This window comes from Acinonyx jubatus, chromosome A3 (genome assembly GCF_027475565.1).
Source record: "Acinonyx jubatus isolate Ajub_Pintada_27869175 chromosome A3, VMU_Ajub_asm_v1.0, whole genome shotgun sequence".
Classification (NCBI taxonomy): Eukaryota; Metazoa; Chordata; class Mammalia; order Carnivora; family Felidae; genus Acinonyx; species Acinonyx jubatus.
This window is the reverse complement of record NC_069388.1, coordinates 35,034,157-35,044,793: the sequence shown is the minus strand read 5'-3', so window position 1 is coordinate 35,044,793 and position 10,637 is coordinate 35,034,157. Positions and strand designations below refer to the sequence as shown.

General features: G+C 43.2%; 1 protein-coding gene across 2 annotated transcripts in view; it reads left to right on the top strand.

Annotated features, from left to right (window-relative positions):
- The first annotated feature begins 982 nt into the window (after positions 1-982).
- Positions 983-10,637, top strand: part of PAK5 (p21 (RAC1) activated kinase 5) — a 283,919-nt gene continuing 274,264 nt past the window's right edge. For both annotated transcript variants that reach the window (XM_027069572.2, XM_027069576.2), the window contains exon 1: positions 983-1,478. The gene's annotated coding sequence lies outside the window, so the exon portion shown is untranslated. The remainder of the gene's footprint in view (positions 1,479-10,637) is intronic.

Sequence of the window (10,637 nt, the reverse complement as noted above, 5' to 3'; positions counted from 1 at the left end):
TCACCAGCTCATGAAAATATTTTTGAGGCAGCTAAAAACAGACAAGGGTAGAACTTCTTCATTTCCAAGGTTGAAAACTCATAACTGGTTTTTGTTAATGTCTCTCTCTCTCACTACAGCAGGAGCAGTGAATATTATTGACAGTGCTGGAGACTCCGGAGGTTGGGAAGAGAGTGGACAACTAGGGGATTTAATATGAACCACGGGATATCATCGCAAGCTTCAGCCCAACCATCACTCATCAGAAAGCCCTGTGTCATCCCTTGGTATATAAACATACTACTGTTATTATAATCTGTCAGTCTTCTTAATTGGGCAAGCCCGGCCTTACCATCGCATGTATAATACATTGGACACTTGGTTGTCCAGTCTGAGTTTTTAGGCCAGCTCAGGAGAGGCAGGGGACAGCCAAGGGAGGCTGGTTCAGACTTGAGTAGAGCAGCTCAAGTAGCAACTAGTTTGCTAGCCAACCAGCAAAACGAGCACGGAGAGGTCCAGGAACCCATGTTCCCCTAAGCCAGTTTCGGATGGGTGTTCAGAGCCCAGCCCTAGCGTGATGTCTTCCAGGGCAGCACAGCAACCCGGGGGGGTGGGGAGTGGGGGAATCTTCCCTTACTAGCCGCCACATAATCTGTAGGCAGGAGGGACGTCTGTGGATGATACAGACCATTTCTGGGCTGCTTAATTGAAGGATGGCCACACAGAGGTCACAGACCGGGGCTCCTCTAGATCCTTGCTACTCCGTGTGGTCAGAGGACCAGTGGCAACATCACTTGGGACCTTGTTTAGCCTGCAGAATCTCAGGCACCTGTCTGGACCAACTGAACCCGTATTTGCATTTTAATCCTACCGCACATTTAAATTTGAGAAACACAGGTCCAGGTGGTAGCAAGGAGGCTTGCGGAAGGATCTGCCTCTCAGCCCCGCCCCCTCCCCCGTCTTTGCTCTCCACCGGAGCAAAGCTCAGCCCCACATTGGTCTTGCACATTTCTGCGAACCCCGGGTGTGTGCGGAAGGGGCGTGCAGGAGGTACCCCGGCCCGAGCAGAGGGCAACTGGGTGACTGGATTGGCGAAGGGCTGCTTTCTCTGGCTCGGGGCTCCTCAGCGTGTAGACACTCCCCCGACCCTTCCCCCCCCACCCCCCCCATCCGCCTCCAGCAGCTGCTACTGCCTGCCTCCCGCCGGCTGCCGCGAAAACCCGGAACAGCTGCGTGCGCTCGTGGAAAGTCCTCCTAGGGGCGAAGCCGGGCAGCTGGGCATGCTCAGTAGCTGGGGGAGGCTTGGGTGGAGAGTAGAAAGCCGCGGCTCTGCCTCCCATCCCCTCCCTCTGGCCCCCGCCCCCCTTGCCCCTACCCAGCCCGTAGTAGTTGCCCGGCGTGCGCCCGTGGAGACTGGGAACATGGCGCTCCGAGCGGTGTAGCAGCCGCGGAGGAGAAGCGGAGGAGGCGCCGCCGCTGCGCTGACAGCCAGCCACCAGGTAGGCAGGCGCGCCTGGCGGGGTTGCCTGGGTGGGTAGCGGCGCGGGGAGGGGCGCTAGCGTGGATGCGCACGGCTGGGACCCCGGGCATCTCGCTTCGCCGGCAGGATGCGAAGGGGATATCTGACAGCGCGCAATTGTGCATCGCCTAGGAGATGCCAGAGGCTGGGGACCGGCTGGCTGGAGGGCAGGGATTCGGGGACCGCCCCCACCCCCCATGCGCTGCCACCCAGCCTGGGCTCTCTACGGGTCAAATAAAGGATAGTTCCTTTCTGCTGGGCGAGAGGGCGCGGGGGGAGATCCGCGGATACCAGTTCTGGGAGTGCGCTGGTCCCCCGGACGGCTCGCAAGCCCAGCACCGGTTCTTTGTGTGTACAGCCACGCACGCCCAGGGGGGTGCCACGGTGCCTGCTTCTCCCTGGGAGTGTTGCACATATTGCCAGTGCAGGATTTCCGTATGGTTTTTGTCTCTTGGCAGGTGTGGACTGGAAGATGTAATAGCAGAGCCTTTATGGGGCTGTGTTTTCCTTTGTTACTTGCCTTGGTGTGTGTGTGCGTGTGTGTGCGCGCGTAGTGGGTTGTAATGGAGAGAGAGAGAGAACTTCTGCTCGTGGGCACGGGTGTGGGCAGAGCGTGGAAGAGGATCTCGGCTCCAAACTTGTAAAAATCGCGTGTGATCCCGGCCTCCTGGAGGGTTAACTTGAAAAGTCCAGAGATCATCTGTGCCCGGTTTGGAGCAGAGGCGTGTTCGCCCCTCTTGAATCCATGTGTGTGTATCTGGAGCTTTAAACATGGGATGTGAGTCACTTCAACATTAGATAGCAGTTAAGGGAATGTGAAGCATTTGGGGCTATCTGTGGTGGTCTTTTTTTTTTTTTTTAAAGGTCAAATTAATAAATAGAGAAGTTGGCAGCAAGCCCAAGGAAAGTGTCATTGTTAATAGCTGATGACAGCTTCGAAGGCTAAATACACTTTTGGGGAAATCAGGAAACCTGGCATTCCACAGGGTTCCACCAAGAAATAGCCATAGGGTCTTAAGGAACTCCCAAAATCTCTTAGTGCAGCCGTTTTCTCTTCTGGGGTTTGGAGGTATGTAGACCCCCTCTCTCTTACCTGAGTCCAGATGGACAGGACTCTTGAAAAGCCCCTCCCACACCAGAATTCCTATGAAACTGACACTCCAGAATAACAGCTGTGCCACCTTATACTTGCATATCTGTTATATTCAGCAGCACAACTCCCTGAGTTAGGGAGGGAAGGCAAATTTAGAATACGCTTTTATTTTTTACTCCAAGGATGGACATCTGTGACTATGAATTTTAGAGACACTTTCCTCCGTACTTAGAGTATTTATTCTTATGGTCTCCTTAGGTGGCAAGAATGAGTCAGTAGCATCAAAACGAAATGGGGAGTGCTTGAGGAAAATGCATTTAAGTAAATTAAAGCTGTAAATGTCCAATCTGACAGTAATACCTTGACTTAGAATACATATGTGCAAAGCAGAAGCATTGCTAATGGAAGCAATATTGTTGATGGAAGTTTATTGATAGCATTGGTCTTAGAATACAATTTTTGTGTTCCTCTGGGACTAGGTACAGATTGATTATACTAGGTGTCTGCAAGTTGGTATTTTGTTAATAAATGCGAGTTTTAATTTCAGGCATTGAAAACCTAATTTGTCAGCTCCTCTCCTTTACTTCATCAGAGTTTGTTTCAGCACTGCAGGTGTGAGTGGCAGGTGTTCTGGGGTGTGGTATCATTTTGGTGATGAGACAGCTGAGTTTGAGCTCTGCCTCTGCCATTATTAGTTTTTTGATCTTGGGCAAGTTATTTAACTTTGTGGAGCCTCAGTTTCCTCCCCTGTAAAACAATCCTGGGAATAGAAAGACTTGTCTAAGTGGGAGAGTGTGTGGACTACTGGTAACATAAACCAACCAGGAAAATGGTGGGGACATTGGAAGAGGAAGGGAAATGGATATTTATTCAACCTATACTATGTGCTCTGTGTTATGCTAGTCAAGCCCAAATAAGTGATCTAACACTTCAACTATCAGTTTCTTAGGGCTGCCATAAAACAAATGGCCAAAAATGAGGTAGCTCAAAACAAAATTTATTCTCTCACAGTGCTGGAGGCTGAAAGTCCATAATCAAGGTGTAGACAGGTCTGTGCTCCGGCTGAAGCCTCTAGGGGAAGATCGTTTCTTGCCTTTTTTCTAGCTCTGGTGGCCCCAGGTGATCCTTGGCTTGTGACAACATAACTCCAATTTCCTGCCTCCATCCTCATGTGGCAAAGTTCCCCCTTCTTATAAGGACACCATTCATACTGAATTAAGGTCCACTGTAATTCAGTATGACCTCATCTCGATTATATCTGCAAAGACCCTATTTCCAAATAAGGTTCACATTTGTAGGTTCTGGTTAGGTGTGAATTTGGGGGAGACACTATTCAGCCCAGTATGCTAGCATCCCTATGATCTGTGTTTAATGACATGATTATTTCTGCATATGAGCAGAAGATAAAGATAGAGTATTGTGGGTTCAGAAAAGACTTTAAAAGTTATTTAATACAGCTGACATATTTGTGGCTTCCCAAACATGGTAGGGAAGAGCAGCATTTAGAGATACTAGACAAATGTCACTAATCTGGAAACCCAGATAATCTAGGATCTCAGTCTTCCACAGGTAATCTGCCTGACGTGCCCTGTCCCAAAAGGGTTTGTTAATGTCGCCTTCCTTTCTTTTGCTACCTGACCAACACAATGCAAACAACAGAAAATCAAATTAAACAACCAAAATAACAAAAGCGACAGAAACACCCCAATATTAACACCTTTCTAATTTTTCTAATTTTTGTAGAAGACACCACTGTACATGGAATTGCTTTAGCCAGAAACTCAAGAATCCTCTTTTGACACCTTAATTCCTTGTGCCCTCCATATCCAAAACCATCACAAAATTTTATAAATTTCTCCATGTATCTCTTGGTAGATTCTCCCTTCCATCTGTACCACACCACACTATCAATCCTCAAGTTGTCTTCCCCGTACTGGATCATTGGCATAACTTTCTAGCAAGACCCGTGGTTCCTTGCTTGGCTCTTCCAATCATTCTTCTAGAATAGATAGGATCATGTCAATTCCTTGCATATAATGCCTCTACATACCTGAGGTGGGTTCCAGAGACTGAGCCTTGGGCACTTGGCCAGCCTCATCTTGGGCATCTCCTTCTCTCGCTGCTGTTACACTGACCTCCTGTCTGTCGAATTTCCCAAGAACTTCCCCTACACCTTGCTGGTACAAACTGTACTTGTCCTTTGGGCCTCCTTGATCTCCCTTCCCCAGCACCCCAGTTCTCTTATCAGCCTTTTAATTTTCTTCCATAGCACTTACCTCAATTTGCAGTTTCCTATTCATTTGTTTGACTATTGAATGTCTGTGAACTCCGTGATGGCCATTTGTTTTGTGTCTTGCATGTAGAAGATGATCAACAATGGCAAATGAGTGAAGAAATGAAAACTCTCATAGTATTTTTCTGTGCCAACTTAAAGATCTGATTTTTTAGAAACTTTTTTTTTCCCCACTAACTTGTATAAAAAGAGCAATTGAGAAACTCATTCTGACTGGAAAAGAGGAGTATTCTTGGCTTTAACAAATGCATCTTCTAAGAATTGGTTTTAAGCGAGCAGTTAAGAATTGAGTCAAAATATTTTCTGCCAACTGAGGTCTTTGTAAAAACCTATCAGTCAGCAAACATTTCACAAATATCTATTGGACATTTGTATTTGTCATGGTAGGCCCTAGAGGGGACAATGGAGAACTAGACTTTTAGCCTTCTAGAGATTAAAAATAAACAGTAAATAATAATTGCAGTAATATTTATTGGGCTTCTGTTCTATGCCAGGTTCTCCTCCGTCCCTGTCCCTACTGGTTACTATAGATAGCCCTCCAGTCTCTCCTAGTAACACAGAATCCAAATCAAATGCACAACAAATACTTCATGAGCTAATAATTAATAGGTGCTTTTATCCCGATCTTTTAAAATAGGAAACTTCTGCTTATGGGGGGTGGGGGGAAGGAATCTGCTCATATACAGAAGAGCTTGCAACTGCTTTGTGAATATAGCCAGGTGGGTCCTGTTCTACTTTGCAGAGCATCAGCCTATTGTCTCTGGGGTTAAAATAAGAGCCAAGTTGCTCTTTATACAGGAGCGAGTTCCTGGTGTGTTTGTCTTCCACAGTTGTCAAAATTCTTAACTGGCAGCTGAATTGTTTTATTCTGTTTAATCCAAGTGAGAAGTAACGTAATGTCTCATTCAGGGCACTTTTGGGTAGTCCTGAAAAGCAAGACTCAGTACCCCAGGAAAATGAATGTGGTGGAATGCAGGAATACAGGATTACATTTGGATTTCTTGGATGGCCTCGATTTCTTGTAATTTCATTTCATGAATGGTAATTTTTTTAAAAGCAAATAAAAACATTTAATGCACTTTTTTTAAAAAAAAGTTTATTTTTGAAAAAGAGAGGGGGGGTGGGAGGGGCAGAGAGGAGAGAAAGAATCCCAAGCAGGCTTTGTGCTGTCAGTGCAGTGCCCCACATTGGCTGAACTCATGAAGCCTGAGTTCATGACATGAGCTGAAATCAAGAGGCAGATACTTAACAGACTGAGCCACCCAGGTGCCCCTTAATGCATATGTTTGAGTATAACTTTTCACCTAAGTAACAGAAATCAGACATTGTGTCTTGATTTCGTTTAAAAGTGATGGATACACAGGGGTGCCTGGGTGGCTGAGCCAACTTTGGCTCAGGTCATGATCTCGGTCAGTGGGTTCGAGTTTCTTGTCAGGCTCTGTGCTGAGAGCTTGGAGCCTAGAGCCTGCTTCAGATTTTGTCTCTCCCTCTCCCCCTCTCACACTCTGTCTCTCTTGCTCTCGAAAATAAATAAACATTAAAAATTTTGAAATAAAGTGATAGATACACAATTGAGTCTAAAGGAACTAATAAGATATTTCAGTAAGGTGGTTAGTTATAATGTACACATTTAAAAATCAAGCTAGGGGCACCTGGGTGGTTCAGTTGATTAAGCATTTGACTCTTGATTTCAGCTCAGGTCGTGATCTCCTGATTAGTGGGATCGAGCCCAGAGTCAGGATCCTAGCTGACTATTGAGCCTGCCTGGAATTCTCTATCTCCTGCTCTCTCTGTTCCTCCCCTGCTGGCATGCAGTCTCTTTGTCAGAATAAATAAACTTAAAAAAAAAAATAATGGCGACCCCAAAATGCCAGTATTTACCAGCTAAGAAATGCAATAGAAAATGATTTTGCTCATGAATCCACAAAAATATAAATTTACCTAAGAAGAATAGAAAATGTACATAACATACTTGGGAATAATAAGAAATGTCTAAAAACTTGTGTAGAAAGCTGTAAAATTTTACTCAAACACATAAACACATGAAAACATGCCTTATTCTTGGGGTAGAAAGATGGATATTCTGAAATGGCTGTTTTTCCACAATCAAGTATATAGTTTTATTGCTTTGGGGTTTGGGAAAATTTGACAAAATGATTCTAACATCAATCCAGAAGAATTACTGTGTGATTATACTCAAGAAAATCTTGCTAAAGAATATATGTGGGAGTGGATTGCCCTTACAGAAATAAAAATAAATCTGGTCATCGAACTCCATTGGAGCCATGTAGTACTGGTGTGAGAATCAATAGATATAGCTCACTGGAATAGCATAGCCTGGAAGCCATCTCAGGTAGTTTCTGGAAACAAGTGCAATGGATAAAGCATTTTGAAAAGCAAGAAGCATTAGACAAAATCAAGAAGCTACACCAAATAGGTAGAAAACTTTGAACTAAGACCCTCTTTATATGACTCACTAGACTAAATTCCAAATATATTGGAAAGTTTATCGGTCAGGTGAGAAACAAAGCTAGAAGAAGATATTTAACAATTAATGCAAAGAATCACAGCAAAAGATAGCTTTGAGTATATTTTAAGCTTTCGTATGCAAAAAGACCCTGTTTAAAGCAGAAAATAATCATGGAGAAAAATACTGACACCAAGCATGACAGAACAGTTAATAGAATAATTGCACTGAAGAACTCTTGCATATCAGTAAGTAGAAAATAACACCCCAATAGAATTGTTCAATTATCTGAATAAATGATTTGGAAGGATGAGATAAAAAGGCTAATACACATATTTAATAAATATTTTTACTATTAACCACAGAAATGCAAATTAAAACAAAAATGAGATGCCATGTTTCATGTATTAAACAAGCAAACATATATATTTGCTAAATATATATTTGCTATACACACACACACGTATATATATATATATATATATATATATATATATATATGAACTCAGTACCAGCAGGGATGCAGTGAGAGGACATTTTCATTACTGCTGGTGGGAGAATTACAGGATACAACCTTTCTGGAGGACAGTTAAAAGCTTTTGACAAATATTTTCAGAGTTCAAATGATTTGACACAACCATTTCTCTGGCTTTAATTTGAATTTTGGTCTTTGCTAAGGAATCAGATGCAGGCAAAAACAATAAAAAATTTAAATGCCCTTTAAAACTAAAAATTGGGGGCTGGTTAAAGGTATTTTAAGGTCCCCAAATAACACACATTACTTAAATACTAAGAGTGTTCATTTCAAAGATTATCTTGAAACAACTTCAGTTTTAAGTGGAAATATATAAGCAACTGCATAATGATACGTGTTTTGTGAAATGGAAATATTCTATAGGTAAAAACTGGAACAAAAAACAAAGTTAGGCCATGTCTGATGGTAGCAATAGGGCTTTGCTTTTGTCTTTTATTTATATATTTACAACTTAAAAAAAATTAGTCAATAACATTGTCTTATGAATCAGAAAAAAAAACCCATTATTTTATAAATATGATAGTGGTACACATTCAGGTTATAATTATTCATTTATGTAACACACATTCATTGATTATCTCTGTGTCAGGAGCTCTGCCAAGTGTATCAGCAATGACTCTTAGTTTGCATGCAAATGAAAGAAGCTGTCTAACTTGAGCAAAAAGAATTTACTAGAAGGTTATCAGATAGCTAAAAGAATTGCCAGGAAGGAGGGGTGGTGTGGTGGGGGACAAAAACAACAACAGAAAAACAGGCTTGGAAGCAAACCAGAACCTAGCCACCTCCAGGCCGTAAATACCAGGGACTTAGAGAGGCAGGCTCTAGCCTAGAATAGCTTGCTTGGGGCTGGGCCACAGTCTGCCAGTAGTTATACTGGGATGCTGTTTTCTCCTGGAGTCAGCAGTGACTTGTCCTGAAGAGCGTGGCTTCTCAGACTTGGTCTTTGTGGCTGGACAGGATTTTTGGAGGGGATGTTGCATTCTCAGGTTAGATAAGAACCAGTGGGAGGATTATCCAAAGCAGGCAGTTTAGCAGCAGCAACAAGAGATATAGTTTGGAAATAGATGGGGCACCAACATGAGTCTAGGCTTTTTTTTTTTTTTTTTTTTTTTTAAATTCTGACTTACATCTAGAAAGTCCTATAGTAATGTTTGAGTTTGGTCCACCATGAATACTGCAGTCCCTGTTCAAATAGCTTGGCACATAATACCAAACATCCGTAGAGAAGTTGGTATTCTTCCTACAGTTCTAGGAAATGTCTGTGGCTATCTGGATAATTCAGTGCTCAGGTTCATGTTGCTTGTATAATTGTTTGTAAACTTTTCCCTGAGGAAAGACTTGCAAATGGCAGGGGAAGAAGGAAATTGTTCTTCAGTTGCACTAAAAAAACAGGACAGAGAAAATCTTAAATTACCCAGAGGGGCCCGACCCTGGACACTGCACGGCAAAGAGCTCAGTTGCTCTGTCCCCCAGCCTCTGTGCACCTGCACGGCCACCTGCCAGCTGCACCAAAGGGCCCATGTGCCACTTTGGTCCCCTCTGGGCCCTGCCATGCGAACCCAGGTCTTGGACTTAACTGCTCAAAAGGCTCCTGGGCCCAAGGGGTGCTGAGGAAAGACCATTCGTGGGAGGTGCACCTGGAGCTCAGACAGGTGGGTGTTGTAGTCCACATACACGGTTCAGGGTGGAAAGAGCTAGGTGGCCGGGCTGGAAGCTGGTTCTCCTTACTTTGCTGGGTTCTGGAATTCAAGAAATCTGAATTTAAATCCGTCTTCTAGGTTGTTAGGAACATAGTTGTAAAGCTAGGCAGATAGAACATATTTAACAATTTTTAGCTTATTTATCATCTTTAAATATATGATAATTAAGACTCCGTTTGTGCTCTTGCTCCCTCAAATGTTAGGATCAGGCCTGCTCAGTTTACTTTTTTTTTTCCTTAAAATTTTTTTAATGTTTATTTTTGAGAGAGAATGAATACAAGTGGGGGAGGGGCAGAGAGAGGGAGACACAGAATCTAAAGCAGGCTCCAGGCTCCAAGATGTCAGCACAGAACTTGATGTGGGGCTTGAGCCCACAAACCATTAGATCATGACCTGAGCCAAAGTCGGATGCTTAACCAACTGAGCCACCCAGGTGCCCTTCAGTTTACTGTTTTAGAAGGGTGATAGTTGTTCACACACACACACACACACACACACACACACACACACACGCAATTAGCTACTTGTGCAACAACAACACAGATCATAAGAAAAGTAGATTGCACTCTTGTGATTATAGCTAACATTGAACAAGATGTATTAAACCCTCATCCCAGTGTTTTACCTGTATATCTTAATCTTTATAAGAGTCCTGTAAAATAGTCATTCAAGGCAAAATATGCAGTTAGGGTAACGAAGAGGAGTCAAACTGGCTCATTGGAATCTGATGTCAGTAGATAAGAAAAGTTTTGTTTGGAGTCCTTGAACCTTCAATAATTTAAAAATCGCTGGATTAATCAACCCACTCTGATTCCAATCCTCTGATTCAGCATTTCTGTTCATGCAAATTTCCCCATGCAAAAGGAAAGTAAATGCATTGATGGCCTTGATGTGTACAGTATTATGATTGACTGAATGATCAAAAGCAAAAATCAATGTCTGGTTCCTTGTATAAGAAACAAATTTAACTTATATTTTAAAACATATCAGTTATGGGATCCCCTTTGCTGGTTTCTAAGGGAATTAGCATTTATGTCACTGGCAATGAAGA